The following is a 25,801-nucleotide window of genomic DNA, read 5'->3' on the forward strand; positions in this document are numbered from 1 at the left end:
TGAGCCTTGGTTGGGATAGTGCTTGCAAACTCAAGGAATGATTGATCCAACATGAAGGACAGATATGACTGTGGCAGTACACACAAATGCAGTAGTAAACCAAAGGCACAGTTGTGTAGTAGAACATACCACAAGCCATAGTAGAAAGTCAAATCATACTAGGCATATGATCTCTGCAATAATAGTGTGGACACCTCACACAAGTTAAGTGGTTGGGACAGCACCTTCGCCTTCATGGACAGTGCTGGTCTGTATTCCTGTGGGCAGTGGGTGAAATTGGTAACCACAACACGCTACTATTAATTACAAACATCTGTTGCTCTGACATTTTACATGTGGCTAGAGTAATATGGTTATGTATGTATCCCTGTGTCTGGAGAAACAGTCCATATAGCTTTGAAAGATGAGCTGACTCTCTTCAATTTGGTCTGGAAATGAGAAACAATAAAGACAATTAAATTTTGCATGAAGTCTGTGTCCTGCAACCCTGGAAGCTATGAATTACATTGCAATAAAATTCACTTACTGTAGAACTAAGGATCATGCTCCCAGATCTCTCCTTCCCAGTAGGGCGGAAGATCAACGTGGCACTTCTTCAGGTCACTGTAGTGTTGTCGGCACTGCTCAGTTGAACAGATGATGCCTGCTGTAGCAGTCACTGCCCTGGTAAGGCAGTGCAAGGCATCCACCTTATACTGAAGGCATTCAGCAGGCACTATAGAAATATCTTACAGTCCTTAGGTCACAACAAGGGACCCTTGTCACACTTGGTACCTTCAGAAGCCATAGTCACTTTACAGGTTACAGTCTAAAGGAATATGTGGATTATTTACATTAATGCACATTCCCGCCATCATGTGACATACAACAGCAGATACCAAAACAGCATGACAGGTTGAGCAGAAATGCATGGCATGGCAGAATGGTGTTTGCTTGTGAATGACATAATGATATGATTGTGTGTGGCCTGGGGAATCCACAACTCATTCCATTGCTACTTTTTGACCACGGTGGTAGTGCTGCAGTAGCGTTGTCATCTCACAGCAAGACGTTGTCCCATTCGATTCTCAGCTAAAGCATCTTCTGTGTGGAGACATGCATGAATGGGCATACCTTCGTTGAAGGTTGTACGTCAGGGCTGGCAACTCGGTACGTAAAAATCTGCTGCCAATCATTAGCAGACCGGAGTTCCGCTGTGGCGACCCCTAACTGGGAAAAGCCAAAAGATGCAACAACAACAACTAGGGGCCACAAAAATATTTAATGTATCCATGTGACCAGTGAAGTCATTGACCCACCTACATTTTCATTAAGCTTTAAAGCCATTAATGCATATGCATGATATAGTACAAATCTTATAGCACAGTCTTGGTCCAATGTGCATTACAAAAGTGTGATTCAGAGAAATTTATCAGAAATCATCTCATTAGTATAATGTGATAGTTAAAAAGGGAGTCATGTTTGCCAAAAGATAGGATTAAACACTTCTTGGCATTTAGTTTTTGTCCATGGTTTTGACAGCAGCTATTTGTATGGGAAAGGCCCATTTGGAGTATCCTGGTATTTTAAGGTGAGTTTCTAAAGGCACCAAGTTTGCCATCATCAGCAGACTTGGTCAGCCACAAACCCTTAACATTAGCTTTAACTGCTCATTGTGGAATGTAATTTGCAAAGATTTGTGCAAAGGAAGACGAATAAAGAGAATTATCTTAGGACATTTACCACCACTAGCTGAGGTAGGTGTTCAGGGATGCTGCCTGAAGACATTGGGGAACTCTTGGATGAATCAGCTGCTATTCTGTTGGTGTTTATAGAGCTGAAGGAGGTTGGGTTGTTAGTAACTGACTGATGATTAGGGTGTAAACACAGAATGAGTTGTTAATGATCTATGAAGTTTATTGCCATTGTACTGTACTCTCAGTAACATAAGCTTTGTTTGTAGGAAGTATGTCTCATAGGCCTTGTGAGATTATAATAGGGGCAAAAAGCAGGCACCTGCTCAGGGTCCTTATCTTCAGGGGACATAGTAAAACAGTAAAGAATAAAGCATAATTAAAAATAATAAATGTCCATGTCTCTGTAAGGAGAAAGTTCAACCCCAGCCCCCAATCAGTTTGCATTTTTCCTGAGGAAGAGGAAGTTCTGCCCAATCGTGTACTTGCATATAGAAAGCATGCCTGCCTGGAAATCTTTTGAATACTGCTTTGCTTCAAAACGAAACAAAATATGTGATTTGAATGCTGGCCTGAAAGTTACTGCACTGCTGCAATGAGGAAACTGAGTTATCTTGCTTTGCTCTGCTGCTGGCTGGCCTCAAAACTGCTGCAGAAAGGAAGCTTTTAACAGGTGTGTATTTGTATATATGTGCATGTATGTAATGCCGTTGTTAGAAGGGAAGGTAGCGCTTAGCTTGGAGCCCTTAATTCTCTCCACCACCAGCCAGACTGCCTTTAATACGTTACTGTAATGGGTTAATGCTCTTGTTTCAGTGGTTTGGGTTGGAATCCTTCCTCTCCTTTTTTTTATGTTTTCTGGCAATTGGTGCAGATGGTTAATGCTGTGAGTGTTAGTCCTGTAGTATTGGGTTTGACTCCCTCAGCTGTATTTCATCTGTTGTGTAACCTTATGTAAGTCACTTAGCTAAACATTGCTTTGGGGAAACTGGAAATGTGAGCTAAGCCTAAGCTCCTCAATGGTCCTGTGGAGTGCAACTCTAGTATTTACCTATCCACAAGAGTAGTTATGGAGTAAAGGAAAAAAACGGTTGTGGTAAACAGGAGCATCATCATATGAGCCATGTTCCTTGTTTTGTTAAATGTTGACAGTGTGTAATTGTTTATTTGTGAATAAATGGGACTGCATGAAGTCCATGAGTTTAAATTTGATATTTTAATTATTAATACATTTTTAATTTAGCTTGTTTTTTTGCAGGCACGCAGGTGTAAAATGCACTGTGCTTGGGTTATAACACTTTTGTCTAGCACTTAGTGCATAAGGCTGTGAGCCTTTAAAGAGCTGCTTCTTGCAGTAAAGGGTTTGATTCCCTTGGCCTTTGTGGTCTGCATGACTCTAACCAAGTCAATTCACCAGACTGTTCTGTGCTGCTGCTGAAAAAGGATACTTGTGTGTCCAGTGGGCTGTCCTAGGGTGTTAGCAAATGGGTTATGCACATTTGTCTTTTAAATTCCTGCACCCTTCACATAGCTGCTAATTAGTGTTTCATTATATGCTATTTGATTATGACCATGATGCTTTGCTAGAGATGGCCTGCATCTGTCTCACTTGGGCTTCAGGCTTCTGGCAAAGGCTCTTGCCTCCCCCATAGTGCGTTTTTTAGGAAAAGTCATGAGGTTGATACTACCAACATAAAAATTTCAACAAAACACAAATTAAAGGTTATGCTGATAAATGCTAGGAGTCTAAACATGAAACTGCACTCATTGCAAGTATTCTTAACCCTGGAAGAGGCTGACAGTTGTGCAGTCACAGAAACCTGGTTCAAAGCTGCAGAGAGTACCCCATCCTTGCCTGGTTACTCATCCTATCATACATTCAGACCCCAAACTGTGGGCAGCAAAGCCAAAGGAGGTAGAGGTTCAATATATATTAAAGACACACACACACCTCCAAGCTGGTCAAACAGTATGACGCACAGGAGACACTCCAGGTGCAGTTAACCATTGACAAGACCTCTATTCAAATCATAGCTAACTACAGGCCCCCAAATTTGACTCAAGATGCCCACTCCACCTATCTGGACCTCTTCAAATCTATCAAGATTCAACCCTTTAACCCGATCCTGGGTGACTTTAACTACCCAACCATAGATTGGAAAAACTTCTCATGCCAAAACACAAATTCCCAGAGATTCCTCAATTTTATCAATGCAAATATCTTGGAACAGCTAGTCGATACCCCCACAAGAGGTGATAATATTATGGACTTGATATTAACCAGCATGAGTAACCCACTGCAGCACCCCTACTGTATCATTCTCCCTAGTAAGGTCCAACCATAAAGTGGTCACTTTCAAAGTCACCATCTCTCCTGAACCCCCTCTAGCTAGGGTCAAGCAAAAAACTTCTCCAAAGCTGATTACAACCTCCTGAGGGATGGTATAAACAGCTTCACAGCCCCCTCCCCCTCTGTAGGAACTGGTACCAATGTCCAAATCTACACCAAAGTACTATCCGAGCATTTGTATAGATGCATGGAATCAGGAATACCTGACAGGAGAAAATCATCCTCCACAAGGAAGAGTAAACCTGTCTGGTGGACATCTGCAATAAATAAACTATATGACAAAAGGAAAACATTGCTGTCCAGGACCAAGAAGGAGCAGGTGCTCAATTGGAAGCAAACTCTCCTTAGCCTGAACAAGCAATTGAAATCCTCTAAAGCCAACTTCAAGTCCAAATTGGCCACCTCTACTAGAGACAATCATAAGCCCTTCTTCACATATGTCCACAATCTCAAAGGAAGCACCCAGATCTGTTCAGAACTGGTGGTCAAGGACAACACATAAATAAATGCCGTAGATATAGCCAACCTACTGGCTGACAGATTCAGCAAAAACTTCATCACTCTGCCCCCCCCCATCAGTAAATAAGGACATCCTCAGTATCTGCCCCCACCCCTTATCTCTAGGGAACAGCTCATCACTGCTCTTTCAAAGGCAAAAAATACAGCCTTCAGGGGACCTGATAACATCCCAAGCTGCATCCTACATGTACTCAAGCAGGAACTTGCAGCACCATTAGGCACCCTATTCAACCAAAGCCTGAGTACCAACTTTGTCCCAGCCAGTGGAGGACAGTTACTGTCATCCCTTTACACAAAGGTGGAGCATCCACTGATCCAGGAAATTATAGACCCATCAGCCTAACTAGCCTGATCTGCAAGGCCAACGAACAGATTATCATGGACCTCATTAACAAGGACATTGGCAACCTCTAAACACTCGACCCCACACAGTTTTGCTCTGTCAAGGGGATGTCATGTCTGTTAAATCTGGCCGACATCTTTGAGACAGTCACCAAAGCCATGGACGAGGGGAAGACAGTGCACACCGCCTACCTTGACCTGGCCAAAGCCTTTGACACTATTCCCCACTCGGGCATAATAGATAAACTCTCTCAACTAGGCATCAATCCATGTTACCAGATGGGTAGCAAACTGGCTCACTGATGGAACCCACCTAATCAAAATAGGGGAAGCCACCTCAAGCAGTAGATCCATAACAAGTGGCATACCCCAGGAATCAGTCTTAGGGCCTCTGTTATTCAAGATTATGTTCTCTGAGGTGCAGGCCAAAACCAGTGGGCTATGGCTGACCAAGTTTGCAGATGACTGCATGCTGGGTGTGGTCATCAATTCCCCAAGTGATGTGGACATCCTCCAAGAGGGTATCACCCAAACAAATGATTGGTGCCAGAAACATGGCCTCAAGCTGAATGCCAAAAAATGCATCATTATCCCCTTTGGTGAGAGTGACGTCCCAACATATTATCACATTAATAACAATGTCCTAAGCATGTAATCAGTCATGAGGGATTTGGGCACCCAGGTTGATAGCAACCGGACTTTTGACCACCATGTTGCTTCCATTGTACTAAAAGCTTTCTTGGTGGCCAACCTCATAAGTTAGGGTATCTCATCCAGGGACAAGGAGGTCATAACATCCCTGTATTCTTCCCTTATAAGGCCAATTATTGAGCACAACTCCCCCTTCGGTATGCATCTCACAAAGCACTTGCAGCAGCTGGGGCGACCACAGAGGTTCCTCACCTGGAGAATCCAGAGCCTCAAACATCTGCCCTGCACAGATAGGCTAAAAGCCCTGTCCCTCTACTTAGTTTCATACAGACTCCTCAGAGGTGACTTCTATCTGGCATACAAAGCAATCTCAGACCCCGCCTTGATGGGACTGCTGCATATCTACAAGTCAAGCTCCATTCGATTAACCCACATGCGTGACCTCAATCTGGTCTGTGGCATCAATAGGACTTGTTGGCAGGACAGATTTGTGTCTCAGAGACTCCCCCATCTGTGGAATAGACTCCCTTTCCATGTCAAGCAGAGTACCTCATTATCCCTTTTTAAGCACTACCTGGATAACTGGAATGGGAACAGAAAATACACCCCCGGGGTTCCACCTGTGTCCCTGCTGGACAGGAGCTTTGGATGGTGACTTGTCTAAACATGGGCTAAACTCTTGGCTAGGCTTACAAGGGCCTCAGCGCCAATAGCCTAGTAACTTCTTATGATCCCATGATTATGAATCACAACACTTCTAGTGTAGTTTAATGGGTTGCTTGATGCATTTCAATAAATGTGTGTTTCAGGGGAATATATGTTTATTGTTTCACATGCTAACTTTGTTTTCAGTGTTTGAGTAATTTGTTTTGTTTAGAAAATGGCTGTCGGTGCTTTTGCTGTAAAATCTGAAATTAAAGTTTTAAATGAAATCCAAATCTATCTGATAACTGTAAAAGTAAAGAAGAAAATAGTATGTACACTGACAGGTTTTATGATAATTAAAGAGAGACAGCAAAGTAATGGAATATTGGTATTGTTGGCAAGGAAACTGGTGCATTAGCCTGCATAGAACCCAACTGACCACAATGCATCTCTCTTGACTCTGAAGGTATATGCTGTAACAATAAAGAATTCTTAGCCATTAGGGCAGGCATACCTCTCAAATGTACAGATTTTCAAAGAATGTCCAGATTTTTACCTCATATTTTTGGTCCTTTTTTCATAAAATTGTGGTTTTCTGGCAAATCAGTGGCATATCAATAAAGTTTGAAGTCAGAAAATAATGGCAGGCATTTGAGTTTCAGACTTCATACTCTTCAGAAAATTCATGCTAGTGCAAACTCTATTATTCTAAGTGCAGTATTTAAAAATTGTCCATATTTTGGAGCCTTTGTCCCCCCCCCCATTATTTATGACTTCGCCCAGATTTCTTGCTCTAAGACGTTGAGAGGTATGAGGGTAGGTCAGATCTGTACTGAGCAATGTCAGAGGGGATAGCAATTCTTAATGACACGGAAGATATAGGGAGATCAAAAATGAGATGCAACATTCATATTGTCTTTAAATGTTTTGCTTTTTTCATTGTAGTAAAGAATGAATTAATTCATTAATAGGCCTAGATTGTGTAATACAGTCTAAACACATTACATTTAGTAATATATTTTTGTAATGCCTTATTTACAGCTTTCATTAACTGCAAAGGGGTAGTGATTGTCAGGTCATGTAGTCTGCATTATTTGGAGTGATGATCAGAACCATCTGATTGCAGCATGCATTATGCAGTCATTGTTGCATATTACAGTAATACAGTATTTTCTACAAGATTAGACTGTAAAGGACTTATGCACTTATTCTGTCTGGGAGTTATTGCACAGGATTAAAGCTCTGATGTGTTAAAAAAACCTGCTTCCTGTGCAAGGGTGTAGGTTTTGAATCCTTTCCACTTCATTTACCTACTGTGCAACCTTGAGTAATTCTCTTAACCAAACATTGATTTGAGCAACTGAGAATTTGTGCCTTTGGCTTCTTATGGTCTCCTAGACTGCATACCTAGTAACTAATGATGAACCTATGGTTGTTTTTGCCAGCCATTCCCTGTTGCATAGCTGATCTTGTTCAGGAAATGTTATGACAGCATCAACAACACACCAATTTCTTAATGTAACTTAGGTCAATTATTTTTCAAGGGCAGCAGACACTGCATTTGTAGACAAGTATGGATATTTGTGGATTATAATAACAGCAGTTTGAGTGTCTTTTTATGATTGTAATACTCTGAAAAGGGTACTTTTGTCATTATTGATTAATACATTTTATTTCACTGCTTACTGAGAAAATGCTCAAGCCACAAATATGAAGCATACTCTTAACAAATACCGCTGTATTTAACAATAAATATAATTTAAAACAATCAGGAAGGTGAATCCATAGGTTCATAGGTGTATAAGTACTTACTAGGTTATTGATCTGTGAAGATCTTAAGAAGCTCAGGCTTACATTCCCATGGTAGTCTTTAAACCTTATATTTTGCTAATGAATAATTCAGAGGTAAGCAGAACATGATATATTGGGAAATTTAATTGTTGCTTCTACCCATGAGAGACATGGATGCTAAACCAGGGGAGAATCTGTGGTTTTCCATCAATCCACTCATCCAAACTGCATATGAATAGAGTAAGTGAAGTACTTCACTTTATGTGGAGTGAAGAGGTTTTCTCTGCGATGCATACCTATACCTCCAACAAGTTCTACTTATGCTGCAAGGCAGTCTGCTCATGCTACCACTGGGCTTGAAAATGTGTAAAAGGTGTAACAGGACATAGGCTTTTGTGATTCTATGACAGTCAGATCCAGCACTAGGTTACCTAGGCAGTTGTCTAAGGCCTGCTTGCTGCGGGGGGGGGGGGGTGCTGCAGGGCATGCCATAACATTTCATTGTTAATTAAACAATTTTAAAGAATACATTTGTTCTCTAAAAATGCACTGTGCGTCTGTTTAGTATGATGCATGTAATTTGCATTGTGGATGTGTCACATGGGGGATTTGATTTCTCATGGAGAAGAGCTGCTGATTTGCTAAGCGTTCCATTCCTTCAGCAGAGGTGTGTGTGTGTGTGTGTGTGTGTGTGTGTGTGTGTGTGTGTGTGTGTGTGTGTGTGTGTGTGATAGCCAGCTAGTTAACTTACTTAGGCTCAAACCTTGTACCTTGGCTACAAATGACAAGAGCCACTTAGTTACTAGAGCTGATTGAATGTTCTGAAAAGGGTATTTTTTTCTTTTATTGGTTCATATATTGAGTTTCATTGCTTAATGGAAAAAATCTTGAAAATTAAAGGGTAGCATTTTCAATGACTGTGAGTTTCAGTGCATTTTGAAGGAATGTGAGCTTCAAAAGAAGAGAAGTTTACCGTTGCTCATGCTAAGTTTGTTTTCAATGTGCAACCGTCTTGTTTAGCAAATGGCCATCAGTGTGTGTGCTATAGAATTTGAAAGCAGTGTTAGTAGTACAACTCATAGCATGGTTTCTTTTGGTGCAGAAAGTTGTGGGTTCTACTCACACACCATGTAGATGGATTGCTAATAATGCAGTTCACTTTGGGGAGATGTTGCACTCCTGAGTGTATTCTGCTTTGGATGAGATGTTAAACCAAGGCCCCACCTGCCTGCATTCATGGTAGGTACTGAGAGATCTTTTACATCCACCTGAGCTTTCAAAAGAATAGAGGGAAGCCCCCCAACCCATCCATTCACAACCCCTTTTCCCATTTTTATACATGGGGTTGGGGTGTCACTTCAACAGTGACAATCATCTAGAGCCAAGGTTTACACCTCTAGGTGGCTAGCCCTGCCACAGCAGTTCTTCCACACCACACTCTCACATGTGCAGTTACACCTATGGCCAATTTAGTGCATCCAGTCCACCTACTGCATGCATTTGGAATGTGGGGAGAAACCTGGGCACCCAGAGGAAATCCATGCGAACACATTGAGGACATGCAGAGTCCTGACAGAAGGTACCCCAGCTGAGAATCAAACTGGGGAACCTGTTGCTGTGAGGTGACAATGCTATCTTCTTCTTCTTCTCCTTTCGGATTTTCCCAGTTAGGGTTGCCACAGCGACAACACTATCTGCTGCACCAAAATACCGTGACCAAGTTTCCTCTAGTAGTATAAATAGTACCAAGGGTCTTCCCTGAAAAGACACTACTAGTCTAATGGGATTAACCTGATAAACAAATGATATTTGAATTAAAAGTTTTTTAAAATTAAATCCATATCTCTGCCTTCATTTCAAAGTAAAGAAGATGCTACATGCTGACAGGTTTCAGCAGTGATTATGGTAATTAGGGAGGGAGAGGGGAAAAGAATGGGACACCAGAAATGCTAGGGGCATGATCTATTTGGGCTCTATATGTGAGGCAGGGTGCACCTCTTAGTAGCATGTATGATACTAAGAAAAGGGACGAGGCTGTGATGTGATCTACATTTTTTTTTTTTGTGAGAAAGCATTTTTATCAATCTAGTTTTGACAAGTGCTTGGACAGGTACATACTGAATAGGGCATTATATTCAATGATCAGCCTGATGAGAGTCAGGTAGAGTGGAATGATTACATCCCCAGACCTGGGATCTCGTACATTTAGTTATAAGCTGCACAGTGGAAAAGGACTTCCTTACAATACTGGATATGTGGTGATCAGAGGACATTTCATTTTCAACATAGGTTCCCAGATCCCTGACTATGGTGCCAAGTTTGAAGGGGTGTGTTGTCAATGTGATGGTTACAACAGAAGTCATGCTTGTTGAAAGATATGATCTTACATTTCTCAGCATTTAGTTTTTAGCCCATGGTTTTGAATTCAACTTTTTCTTCGAGAAAGTCCTGTTGGGGGGATTTTGGTGTCCTTTGGGGAATTTTTGATAGTATCAAGTTTGCAAACCTGGTCAGCTATAAACACTTAACATTTGCTTTGGCCTCTGAAAAGTAAATGCCAAAGAGGAATGGCTCAAGGACTGAACCCTGGAGTACACCACTAGTGACAGATCATTTGGAGAGAGGTGCAGCTGCTCACCGTAATTTTTCTGAGTTCTATTTTTGAGCCAGTTTGCTATCCAATGAGTTACATACCAATTTGCATTTGGCTGGGAGAGTTATTTATGATACCCGAGTGTGGAATGGTGTTGAATGTCTTTGTAAAGTGTAGATATGTGATTCATACTGATTTGCCCTCATCCCTTGCTTCAGTAACCTTTTCAAAGAAGCTGACCAGGTTAAGCATTTAGGATCTGCCCTCGACTACTCCAAAATGGCTTAGGTTGAGAATTTTTCGGTTACCTACAATATGTCATTCTTTATTAATTCCATAATGATCCTTTCCACAGCCTTACAGATGAGGATGGTCAACTTCAAAAGAACACATGCGTTTCCTAAAAATGTGTGCAGTAGGCTTATGGTTTGAAAACGACCCAGATCCCAAGGTACACTTAACTGGTCACTGATAGTTGACTAACCCATTTCTTTCTGTTTGTTGTTTTAGTGTAAGTAATTTTCAAACTGCTTCTCTATGCTATGTAGAGAAGGGTTCTGAAGTTGACAGGGTGTCTCCCTCTTGTCTGATGGCTATTTGGGGAAATGATTTTTCAAAATTTGTAACCACAGTTGTAATTGTAAGGAGAAGTGCCTTTTTAACCTTTGTATTCTGGCATATCTGTCTGAGAGGCATGAGAGCTCCCTCATACCCACTGAAAGACTTGACATTGGTGCAGAATGTCATCAAGCAACAAGAGTGTCAGTAGGTGACACTTCAACCCTTCCCTTATACATACATACGTACATATATAAAATGGAGCATAATATGCTGGTGGCAGCACTATACCCATACTGACTATGGTCCTTTTGTTCTTACAAGCACATCAGGGCTTTGACTACATGCAGCATCAATCCATCTGTACTTCTTGCATACCATTCTGTTTTATTGCTGAAGCCTCATTGGGATCTGCAAGTGTCAGAAAGTAGCACTGATATGTCTGAGTGTGTTTGTATATTTTCATAAGTGACTTGGTGTCTGGGTCATCCGTTATGCATGTTAGCATACCTATTATTAGGGAAGTGGGCTGAGCATGATGTGACATCCCCTCTCTGGGCCAGTAATCAAGGAGCCCAAATCCTCACCACTGACACCATTGAGGGACATTCACTTGGAACAAAGAGATACACAGAGGATTTATAGATGCAACTCTCTGCATTAAGCACAATTTCCCCCAAGAGCACCCTGTGAACACATTCAGTCCGGGGGCTGGGTTTCTCTCTCTCCAGCCCCCAGTAAGACTCTTCACTGGCACAGCTGTAGAGTTGAATCCTCAGCTGAGTGTTTAAGTCCTCCAACACCCTCTCTGTGAAACCAGTGCTCTGTGTCCCTGCTCCAAGTAGCTTTGATTTGCACATATACACACACACCTGGGAAAGGCTGGCACAGATTTATTCACTCTGCTACCCTTTGCCCAGACTATAAGGTAGTTACTGCCACCAGACACTCCAAAGCCAGCTACTCTAAGGCTCTTACAAGGGTACCCAATTATACTGAGTGAAATTAATATTAATACAAATGGTAAGGTTGACCCAACAGCAAGGCTTTCAGGAGGGGCCACAGTGTCACCAAATAAATATAAGTTCTCTCAAATGTTAAATATTCTGTAAAGGACTAGTCACAATGAAAAGTTTAAATATATTTAATAATAAACAATAAAAGAACACAAAAATACTAAATATCTATTTACAGTAAACAACAGAGTTTCAATCACAAGAAATATTAAAATAACACAGATGAGTAGAGTCACACAGATACAGAAAAACAGAACTTAACTAATCTCATTATATTTTCCTGACTGATCTAAATAGTTACTATTCCCTGGTTATGGCTGCACACATACTCACACCCCTTGGAAAGGCTGGCACAGATTTATTTGCTCTGCTACCCTCTGCCCAGAATATAAGGTCATTATGGCCACCAGACACTCCAAAGCCAGCTACTCTAATGCTCTTACAATGGTACCCAATTGTACTAAGTGAAATTAATATTAATACAAATGGAAATGTTGACCAAACAGCAAGGCTTTCAGGAGCAGCGACATTGTCACCAAATAAATACAAGTACTCTCAAAGGTTAAAATATTTTCTAAAGGACCAGCCACAATGAAAAGATTAAATATATTTAATAATAAATAATAAACATGAAAATACTAAATATCTATTTACAATAAATACCAGAGTTTCAATCCCAGGAAATATTAAAATAACACAGATGAATAGATTCACACAGATACAGAAAAATAGTACTTAAATAATTGCATTATATTTTCCTGACTGAGCTAAAGAATTACTATTCTTTGGTTATTTACTAAAGCAAGGCAAGATGAAGTAACTGAGGGTTCCTTTTTTGTCAGGTTCCCAAAACAGACTGCCACGAGACTTCAGTCTCATCTAGTATTAAAACATCATTTCCGTCTGGCTTACAGAATGACATCACATACATCTGGTCATCTGACTTCTGGTTCCCATACTACCCCCATTACTAGAAACTGCTAGGATTCAGCACAGATGTGTTATAGCATATGGAAGCCATAAAACCATTTCAACGCTTCCACCCTTCCAGGGTAGCAATCAGTTCACTGCTATAGACAATACAACAAAGATTCCTAGTCCTTTAATTCACAGATATTTTGTGTCTGGCTGCAATCAAAACTGTATGATACAATCTTTATGACCTAACAGGTAATTTAATTAGCTGGACTGAGATTAACGTGTTCTTTTCCAGTATCTTCTGTTAGAATATATTAATTTCCACAGTTACAATAATACAGTCTGACATACATGAATTTTTCTGTTCTGTCCAGCAGGACACACTGTTGATACATTTTAAACACAAACAACTTTAGAAATACATTTTCAACTCAAGCATCTGTGCAAATCAGTTTGATATATAAATGACATATAATTCTTTACAAAACTCTAGCTAGCTGTTCTGACATATGTTACACATCAACTGCCCTATTTCTCCTGGCATAGCTGGCAATACATCACATTGTCATGCATGGCATTAATGGCTGCCATAGTCTGGTTCAATCTGTAGACCCTTGGTAATATTTATACTACTGGGGAAATTTGGTCAGGCCATTAGGGAACTTCCCTCTACTTTGACATTGCCAAGCAAGGGTAAGATCCTAAGCATATCAACCCCCTTCCACAGACACTAATTCACTGCCTGTGCAATCTACCTCACATGTCTCAGAATACCATAATAGGATAGGAATTAGCAGACACAGCAGCACAGGGTGCACAATCTTCCCCTGTAGTCTTGACAGTGGGTAGGACAGTAGAGACCAGTTTACTGGTATTTGTAAACACCACGGTTGCTGCCCTTACCTGACCTGAGTGTCTCAATGCCCACCACAGAGTGGATGGGCAGGGCCATCAAATAGACACTGATTGATGCCATTACAGCCATTGCAGAACTGATTTTGGTATGGAATGTGGTCTGTTTGATGACCTCAGAGAGGACTTTGCCCATCCATGTAACATTTTAGATGCATTTGGGTATCCATATCCTCAAGGCGCTTGTGTGTAGCCACACACCATTTGTATAACCATTCTCTTGACTGATCTTTTTCCACCTCTGATGGGGAAGTTCCCCATGGGATGATCTGGATTGAGCTAGGTCTCTTAGCATCAACTCCTCCATGCATACTATAAGTGCTGAGGGCACTGTGGTACACTGTGTACATAGACACACAAATGCTGTACCTATTTATGACACATCCTGCCATTCATGCTCATGGAGCACACCATCTACGTGGCAGCTATGGATCATGCCAGCGATATTCCTTGGAGTGGTCAACACCATGGAAAAGGACTTGCATGTTCAGGGTGAATACCTCCTGAGAGTGCACTTGACCTTTTACAAGGACACATGCACAGTATACTGACTCTTGCAGGAGTTTTGTCCACACACACACACACACACACACACACACACACACACACACACACACACACACACTACCATCACCCATCTTGGCTCATGTATACCACACTGGAAACACCATCTCCTCCTGAACAGACATCTAAATTCACTATGCTCAACAGGCCATGACACACACATACATTCAGCCACATCAGGAGCTCCCCAAACGCCCACTGCTGACATCTGTTACTGTGGCCCTCCTCACTGGTGCTGTGTCATCAGAGTAGCTTGTGTCTGAAGCATAGTGTGGCCAGTCCATGAATGGTACAGCACAGTTTGGTATTGATATTACATGTATCATTGTTAATATTTGTTATATCTAATCTAGTCCATAGTTATGAACCAGACACTGCCTCTTAGCCAGTGCCATGGCATAAAGTGCATGCCTCATCTTGCATGGTCAGCCACTGTAGCCAAGTCCTCTACAAACTCCTCACCAGGGACGTCCTGTGCTACTGACTTTGGCACATTTCTCCTCATTGGCGATCCCATGTGGCATTTGTTTGCATACAAACATGTTGTTTAACATTCACATGCAGCAAATATTTTGCTGCATGTTTCTGGGTGTTACTGCAGGACACCACCAGAGATGTCTTAATAGTGGGAGTGGGCCTTCATCAGTCTCATCGCATGTTCAGTCAAGCTTCATGTCTGTAACAGGTTGGTGTGGTATGCATTCTCTGCTTTGGTCTGTGAGTTTATCAGTGTCATTAACCATGGCTCCAGATTGTATCTGGCATTGCCATTAAAATATCTCTGGGGGGAAATTACCCCACACAAATCACGGATATTAGTCTCACATCTACCAAATGTGAGAATCATGGGCACTGCCTGGGACGTGAACCTTTTATGGTTGATATACTATTCCTGTGTCACAAGTGGGGCCTTGATGGCAATATGGGTGTAGTAGATGGCTGTCAATATTGCAGTGTAATGAGCTAGTTCATAAATCATCCACATGGTGGTGTTTCTGTGCTCTTTGGTCCATGGGAACCACACTTGCTCCTCCACATACTGTAGTATGACATTGAGAAACTGGTGTAGTATCCATGAGGCAATGTCCCACGTTTGTCAGCAGAAAATTCCTGTAGTCAGGATTCTCAGTGATATGCACCTCTTTGTTGTCCACAAGAATAGGTATTACACACATCCCATGAGCCTGTGTGTGTGTGTGACAGTGATATACACAGTCTCGTGGGATGTGTGTGTGTGTGACAATGACACATCTCGAAAGAGCTTTTACATGGTGTTTCTGTCCATACAGTAATGGTCCACTATTTCTGTGTCATAGAGGGGATGAAATGATAGCTGTGGTTAGATCCTTCTATAATTCAGTAGATGATGGCATGTACTTCCACGGCTAGTGGCTGTGAGGACAACCTCATACATGTATATTTGTACTAAACCTGCCACTACCCCTTACATGACATTGTGGTGTTTATGTTCACCAGAACTTAATGGAACACACACAGCTACACCCTGATTATAATAATGATGCTCATTTCCATCCCATTATACACTCATTTGCATGTCACGCCAGCCAATATATTTTGCAGCCTTGTTACACCGATGTATGCGTGTCTGAATTGCTCCTACGCTGCATATCGCTCATTGCACAGTTCCACATTTCATGCCGAGTTGTTTGTTTCTGAATCCTGGTTATTGTCTCAACAATAGAAAAATGTCCATGTATAGATTTGTTCCACTATACAAGTAAAAACAGTCCAAATATAAGTCCAACTTCTTGTCAAGCTCAGATTAACTTATTCTCGGGCAGGGATCCCTTTCCAGGCTCACATTTACACAGTTTCTGTAGAGATTTCCACTCTAGGAAGTTGAAGACACTTTCTTCCTAGAAAAATCCGTCTAGTCATGAGGACCTTTTTGAGACACAGTGACAGTTTCCACTCAAACTCCATTCCATAAAAACAAGCCTACCCTTTGAGACTGTAAACAAATGTGCCATGGTTTACTTAAAAAAAGCTCTCCTCTTTATACACAAACAAGTTACATAACTGGTCTCATAATGACACATTAACCTAACATGCAGTTCATAGGTGTGTACTAGGCTAATGCCTTTATAAGCCTAGCCCATAGGATTACCCTGGCATTGTGCCACCTGATCTTAGTTCCCAGTGCCTCTGTTGAGTAAAGCCACTGGAGTGATCCCTGGGGTGAATTTTCTGGAGCATGTGGTGCGGAGGGATTGGGATTTCTTTAAATGCAGCATTTCTAACAGAGGTGGGTCAGACATGACTTTGTAAGTCAATCAGAGATTGCCTCTAAGTAGGCAATATGAGACAGACAATAGTTGGAGTTTTTTTGAGTCTGTCCATATCAGAGAAATGCTTATGGCCTAGGATTCTGTTTGTGAGGTACTTTTGCGGCCTCTCCAGTTGTTGCAGGTGTTTATTGAAGTACATGCCAAACGGGGCATTGTACTCCATGACTGGCCTAATGAGGGAAGAGTAGAGGAAGACAATGACCTGTTTCTTCCTGGATGCCAAACCCTTAGTAATGAGTTATTTCTCCTTTATCTAATGAAAAGCATTACCTGACTGTTTTAAAAAAATGATGTAATTTACATATTACTTATATTATACAATGTCATGAACAATGCATTAAATACTATAACATTTTACAATATTGGTATCAAATATAACATTCAGTACTCCAAAGTGCTGCTACACACACACACACACACACACACACACAAAATATAAAATTATAAACACACACGTGGACTCACACTATGAACTTAGTTAACCATTTGCCCATAACAAGACTTCTTCACTTTTTAAAACATTCTAACCACAGTATACTTACATCTGTTGTGAATTTCATTTCAACTTCTGTTTCCTGTGTTGCTGCTTAGTACACCTAGTCTAGGCACATTTCCTCAGCAGAAGCAATTTCCTGTTGCAACTCTGCTTAATTTTAATGCTTTCTACACTCAGGCTGTCCTGTTTCACTGTGATAAGGCTGTTATACACATAGTTATTGCATAATTGTACAGTGCCTTGATTCTTTGCTTCATGTTTAGAGGTCAAAACTGAGTGTTTTTTGTCCCGCACAGTATGCGTAGGTTCCAAATAAGTTGTAACCAATGAGTTCGTTTGTCATTCCTTGAGCACTTTGCTTTCCTGCTATTATGTCCTAGAATGTATTTACCTTTAACAGAAACAGAAAACATGGTGGCTGATAATGGTCACCTAATCAGACATGTCTGTCCACTTCTATAAGCATGGATGAGTGTAAAGCCTTCTTAAACAGCAGCTCACCTTTTGCTGTCCCTCAGAATTCCCTTACCTTTCTTATGTACTTTTGAATTTATTGTTTTTTAACCTAGAAAGGAAAGCTGTTCCATGCAACTTCAACCAGTAAATGAAAATATTCCCTTAAATATTCCCCGAGACATTCATCACGTGTTTTCAGCTCATGTAATTTTGTTGTCACACATTCCTTACTGAAAGAAGATGCTGGAATATGTTGATTTGGTTGCTCTTGCCCCCTAGGAAGTACCATTAGACTGTTTAATTTCTTTCTATGTAGCCTCTTATGTGGGTACTTCACTATTTTAAGTGAAGTTATCTGAATTGCTTCCACCCTGTTTTGTGTTTCCAGAGAGGATGCACACTGTTAGGTAAGGTCTAACCAACTGTCTATACAGAAGGATAATGCATTCCATTTGTTTACTTCCTGTAGATCGTTTTATACCTCCCAGGATCACACTGGCCTTCCTTGGTGGTTTCTTACATTGTTTTCTTACCTTTGTGTTATCTAATATTATCAGCATCAGATTCCTTTGTTATTGTCTCCTAGTCCCCTATATTGTTGTCCAGAATTGTTGTTTCATGGATATATTGCATTGCATTAAACTCATCCCATAATATTTCAAACTTTTCCACCAAAATGTTTGTCACTTTTCTTTTTTTTTCTGTTGTGCACCATTTCTACCTCTGTATCCTCTTAAGAAGAAATTTTCCACACAAACAACCTGGGTCTTTTTTGAGGGCAGTAAAAAGGAGTATACCTATTAATGAACATTCTAGAACTGATGACCTTTCCTTATACTTTGTTCACTATATTATCTTGCAGGGCCTATTACCCATCCACAGTTTTACCAGTATTTTCACCATATGACACACTGTTTATTTAACAACTCATCAGTATAAGAATCATCCACAGAATCTTAATGCATCACATTAACTTTCACACCACTACTACTCCTAATCTGTGAAAGATATGTATGGCAGGTTACTATCCTGGGAAAGGTTATGGCAGTTTAATGATATAAGGTAAATAAATGCATTGTAGTACATGGAGAGCTGTAATTGCTCACTATGCACTTTTCTTTCATTAGAAAAGTGTATAACAACTTTTCATACCTGTTATGTTCCATTCTTGTGCAGCACATGTGACAGCCACCACAGAGCAAAATCAGAAATTTAATACACATCACACTTCTTTCCTGTCCCTAAATAGAGGAATATCATCACATTTTAGTTTCTCTGGTCATAACCTACTAGTTATGCAGTTTTGAAATGAATGCTAGGATTCTTACTCAAGTTTGGCTTTGTTCTTCTCTCAAGGCGAAATTTCTTGACGTTCATTTCTCAAACACATTGCAAGTTGGTAATGACTGAAGATTCTGTCAGGAGCTAACAGTTTATTCTCTCTTCCACTGTTGCACAAGGGGGCCAGTCTAGCAAATAGTCTGAATATCAGTTTGTCACACAGTTCATCAATGGAAGCCATTTTGCTGCTGATCTTAAGATGTAATTGTGCCCTTGCTATTTCCTTTACATAATGTAGAAAATATATAGAATGTGTACTTCTTCAGTCCAAGGAGTGAAAAGAAATTTCTTTTGTACACTAGGAATAATACTGCTGCTCTCCCACCACCACACACATGCAATCACACACACACACACACACACACACACACACACACACACACACACACACACACACACAAAACAGCTACCCTTTGTTTAGTGGTATGTATTATAAATGCCAAATATATCCACTGCTCAGAGGCAAACCTCAGTACCATAGAATGGCACTCAAAGCAAAATGCACTGGAAAGGTCAAAATATTTTATTAAAACCTACAACAAGTTAAGCGCTTTCATCCTAATTTCAACAGGACTAAATTAATTACACAAGACAGGCTCCCTTTATAGACACTTTAAACAATTAATTAACAATGTAAGATGTTAGAAATTAAAAGGGTAAGTATCCCAATAATCATATGAAGAAAAAATTAATATCATAGACATGTTCATACACACTCTTCTTTAGGCTTCTCTGTTTTCCAAATACAAAAGGCATTGCAAACACAGATGTTAATATACACAGCCTGAATGCTGTTGCAGTTAAAGTAATGCTGAACCCTAATCTGCCTATTACGATTGGGAATGTCAATAATTTCTGTATTATTAATGTAAGGACAGTGTTTGCAAGCACCACATTTGTAAGTATCAGTTTTAGGGGTGATATGGTGGTCAGAGTAGCCATGATTAGACTCTCACATATTTTTCAAGCTCCTCCTTATTTTATTGCCTGCACTTTAACAAAGTCATTTTTGTGTTTAAATTACCTGTTTAACTGTTGTAGGCTACACGCTCAAGTGTGATAGCCATTTCTGTGCATTTAAAGTGTTTTTTTATTGTATCTGCTTTATTTTCTGAAAAAAAATACTTCTTTTCCCACCTTTCTAAGCTAGTATAGTCCAGTTTTCAAGTTAGTGCTGAATTCAGGGCTGTGTTACAAGTTTCTGTGTTTACCCATACCTAACTTGGATAGAAGGAAGTTTCTCTGTTCACTGTGGAGAGGGAGCTTTGAGCAACCTATCTGTCCCTGGAGGAGTGGTTTCAGCCCAGTAATTAGTAGTTTATTGGCCATTTTGGGATAATTTTTCTCTTTCATTTCCCTGCTATAAAACCCGCATTTGTGTGGTTTTGCACGTCGGGCAGCGCCAGTTAGCTAGGGTATAACTATTCCCGGCTCCACGAACTAGACAAACTTTCAACTTAAGCACTCAAACCATTCACTTCGCATACCAGCACTTGCTCAAAACTCATAGCATGCACTAATAAACCTTAGCACTAGACCCCCCCTATACTGTAGAGAAGGAGAAGGCTCTCTCTTCGACCTTACCAGACAATCAGTAAAACAGTTCACTGTACCTATCCAGGCATGTCCAAAGGGCAGTTTCAGATGTATTCTCCAGTCCAACTGGTGAATCTGGGCATTCTGGGCATTTTCAGTCAATGTTACAATTGCCTCATGTACTCAGACAACCCTCTCCTCCTTCCACAAAATACTAATACATGCGAGAGATGCAGTTATACAGCCAACCTGGAGGCTAAGCTCTGTCAACCCAAGACTGGACCAGGCAGTCAAGAGGAGAAGGGAATTACTTGCATCACACCACCAGTCTCACATAGACCTATGAAACCATCACCGGCAAAAAACACACATAAATACACAAAAACATACTCTGAGGCTCTAAATAAAAATCTGCAGAAGCAACAGAGACCTCCAAAGCAGACATCCAAGCAACCTCCACCCCCCCAACACAAACCATGAAACACATACTTCACAAAACCAGTGTGCCACACAATCACAGCCCTTAAGACAAAATAACATACCCAACACACTAGTAATAGGTGACTTTATAATCAGGCACACTGATGTCCCACTCACTAGGCTGAACAAGGAGAAGGTTACTGTTAGCTGCCTGTCTGGTGCCAGGCTCTGCCACATAACATAAGCACTCAGGTCACTCCAGAACAAGTACAAATAAGAGACATGGAGGAGCTCTCTGATCACGTAGCGCAGGCCGGTATGACCCTGACCCTGAGTAGCATCCTGCCCTCACCAAGAATGATACCATGGTATAGAGAAAATAATTATCAATTTTAGCAATTGGCTAAGCTTCTGGTGTCATTCAAAGGGGATCCAGTGTCTGTCAACCTGGGATGACATGCTCGACAAGCCATGCTGCTTTGCTAGAGATGGCTTGCACCTGTCACCCTTAGGCTTTCAAATACTGGCCAAGGCTCTTGCCTCTTTTAGGCAAGGCTCAAAAGACAAACCCACCGCCATAAATAGCACAAGTAACAAAAAACTGTGGGTAATGCTACTCAATGCCAGAAGTCTAAACCTCAAAATGCGCGCACTCGAGGCACTCCTCAGTATGGAGAAAATCGATATATGTGCAGTAACAGAAACCTGGTTTAAGGCTCCAGAGAGCACCTCAGCACTAACAGGCTGCAACTCATACCATGCATTTCGGCCACAAAACCTGGACCGAAATACAAAAGGTGGAGAGTATCCATATTCATCTAGGATACCCACACCTCCAGGTTAGTGGCACAGAACGATGCTTCAGAGATCATCCACGTGCAACTAACAAAGGGCAAAACTGCTATTCAAATTATAACTTGCTACAAATCACCCACCATGTCCTAGGACCTCCACTCCGCATTCCTGGAAACACTGGGAAACATAAAGGTCCTACCACACACCCTGATATTGGGTGATTTCAATTACCCAAACATTAACTGGGAGAACTACTCAACTCCCTTGACCAACATTTCCTAGAATTTATAAACTCAAATGCCCTGGATCAACTGGTCAACATTCCCACCAGAGGTGACAACATATTGGACCTGGTCATCACCAACATGGGTGATCGGTGTTCCACACGGGAGGTCAACCCCTCGCTGGTTAAATCTGATCATAAACTATTCACTCTGGATATCCACATTCCACAACCACCCCCGGTCAAAGAAACCACAGTGAAAAACTTTTCAAAAGCAAACCCACGTTACTTAAGACCGAGGTGGGAAGTTTCAAAGCCCCCATGCTAGAGGATAACGCTGGCCAAGCTGCAAAATCCTTTACTAATGCACTCTACGGGCACCTACAAGAATGCATGGCTCATGCTATCCCAAATAAAACCAAGACTCACTCCTCCAAGAAAAGGAAACCAGTCTGGTGGACCCCTGCCATAAACAAGCTATACAATAGGAGGAGGAAACTAGTACATAAAAGAGTAAAATCCCAAGAAGGGAAGACATCCCTGATCAGTATCAGCAAGAAACTATGATCCCTCATAAAATCATCCAAAGCTAGCTTTGAAAGAAAAATTGCCATGGACTCCAAAGATAACCACAAGGCATTATTTAGCTATGTCAAGAATCTAAGTGGCAATTCTCAGATCTGCTTGGAGTTAGTGCAGAATGGCACAAAATACACTGAACCAACCAATATAGCCAACATCCTGGCAGACAGGTTCAGTGCAAACTTCACCCCACTCTCACCCCCAAAAGGGCCCATAACTATACCAGAAGAATGTAGTGCCTCTGAAATTACAGACACTCAGGTTAAAACAGCCCTCTCCAAAGCCAAAAACACAGCATCAATGGGATCGGACGGTGTCCCGGGCTGCATCCTACACGAGCTCAAAGATGAACTAACCCCTCACCTAAACACACTGTTTAAACTCAGCCTCTCCACAGGCTACGTGCCCACAGAGTGGCGCTCAGCAATGGTTATTCCACTCCACAAAGGTGGAGCCAGAACGGACCCCGGGAACCATCACTCTATAAGCCTGACTAGCTTGGTCTGCAAAGCTATGGAGTGCATCATCATGGATCTCATTAACAGAGACACTGGAAACCTCCAAACACTGGAGCCTACTCAGTTCAGCTTTAAGGGCAGATCATGCCTCCTAAACCTGGTGGACTTTTTTGAGACAGTTACCAAGACTATAGACGAGGGAAATGTGGTCCACACAGCCTACCTAGACCTTGCAAAGGCCTTCATCACCATTCCCCACTTGGGTATTATAGACAAGCTCACCAGCCTGAACATAAATCCCTACATCATGAGATGGGTTGCCAACTGGCTCACAGACAGAACCCACATGGTAAGAGTTGCGGGAGCTAGGTCTAACTCTAAACTGGTTACAAGTGGAATTCCCCAGGGCTCAGTCCTAGGACCCCTCCTGTTCGGCATATACTTCTCAGAGGTACAGGCAAGCACAGGAGGACTATGGCTGACCAAGTTTGCAGATGACTGCAAACTAGGGGCTGTAATTGACTCTCCGGCTGACACAGATATCCTCCAAAAGGATCTCACTGAGACAGATACCTGGTGTCAAAACCATGGCCTCAAGCTAAATGCCAAAAAGTGCATAGTCATCCCCTTTGGAAAAACAAAGTAACCACAAACTGACACATAGGTGGTAGCCCCCTAAATACGGAAGATGTAATAAGGGATCTGGGGACCCAAGTAGATAGTAACCTCTCCTTTGATAATCACATTGCCAAAGTGGTTGGAAAATCCTTCTATGTGACCCACCTAATCACAAAAAGGTTTGCATCCAGATTGAAAGAGGTCATTGGGACCCTCTATGCATCACTCATCAGACCCATCATAGAGTACAATGCCCCATTTGGGATGTACCTTACAAGACACCTGCAACAACTGGAAAGACCACAGAAGTACCTCACCAAGAGGATCACTGGCCTCAAGCAGATGCCCTACGCAGCTCGACCGAAGAAACTCCAGCTGTACTCGGTTGCATACCGCCTACTCAGAGGTGATCACTACCTGTCATACAAGGCCATGTCCAACCCAGAATTGATGGACATGCTCCACCTAAAGAAAACCATATCCCCTCGAGCCACACCCTCCAGGGATCTAAACCTCACCACAACAATAAATAGGACGTGCTGGATAGATTCCTGCCCCAGAGACTTCCCATGCTCTGGAACAAGATTCCAATCTACATTAGGCAGAGCTCCTCGCTAACCCTCTTCAAGGAAACCTTGACGAGTGGATGGGAAACAAAGTTTACCCCAGGGATCACTTCAATGGCTCTGCTGGACAGAGGCACAGGGAACTAATCTAAGGGGGCGGTGAAAGCCAACACATTCTGGCTAGGCTTATAAATGCCTTCAGGCAGATAGCCTTTTACCTACCTATGAACCTTGTTTATATGTGAACTTTGGTGGGGATTTAAAAACCATTAAGATCCTGGGAAGCTGACTAAACATGTTCCAATATTTACATATAATGTTATTAATACATTTAAACTCTTTATTGTATTCCAAACATAAAGCAGATAAAAAAAATCTGTTTCCATCCTTGTTCATTGTAATGAACCCCCTATATTTACACAATTTAATTCACTATTCACATAACCACCTAAAACAGCCAGAAATTACTTTAGCGATAATGTTATTTAAAAGCTGGGTTGGGTAGCCTCTCTGTAAAAACAAGTTCCTTAAAATATCACATTCAGCCAATGAAATCAACAGCAAGTGAGGTGCACGAATTGCCCTTTAACAATACTTCAGTAGAGAAAATGGGTGCTCACTGCTGTAATGAGGGAAAGTGTTACTATATGTAGGTTTATGGTATATCTTCAAAGTATATTTCCCCAATTCAATGTTCTTAAAAAGTGAAATATCCAAAAAATGGCACTTATTCTCAGAAATTTGGGCTGTAAACATGAGAAACCCTGTAGTAGTTTGTAAATAATTAATAAATTCAATTAAATATTCATGGGTCCCTGCCCATACAACACAAATATCATCCAAAAACCTAGTGCAGAGGTGACAAAATTTATAATAAGAGGAGTTAAGTATACATTGCCTTTCCCACTCAGTCATAACTAAATTAGCAAAAATAGGGGCACAAGATGCCCCCATCACTACCCCACTATTCTTTAGAAAATTTCCTCTTTGAAAAACACTGAATTATATTTTAAAACTAATTCCATGAGATTACAAATAAGACAGCATTCAGTAGGAGACAAAAATCACATAAATAAATGGCCCTTTCAAACCGTATTTAACCAGTCTCATGTGGGTTGACCGTAAAATAAATCCACTAGTTGCGAATATAATGTCATCTTTAAATGTAATTGTATTAACCCTAGATAAAGAATCCCATGAATCCTGTAGTATATGTGTTTTTAAATCATAAAAAGGTTTTAACTTATGGTCTATATATACTGGATAAGTCTTAGAACCACTGGCTGTAACAATAATGTTTTTTTCTGAGAATGAATGCCATTTTTTGGGTATTTCACTTTATAAGAACATTGAATTGGAATTATAAAGCTATTAAGAACATTATATGTAAATATTGGAACATGTTTAGTCAGCTTCCTGAGACTTCAAAGCTTTTTAAAAGCCCCACCAAAGTTTACTTATAAAAAGGT

Source organism: Protopterus annectens, chromosome 6.part0, assembly GCF_019279795.1.
Source record: "Protopterus annectens isolate FY-2018-M chromosome 6.part0, PAN1.0, whole genome shotgun sequence".
NCBI lineage: Eukaryota > Metazoa > Chordata > Ceratodontiformes > Protopteridae > Protopterus > Protopterus annectens.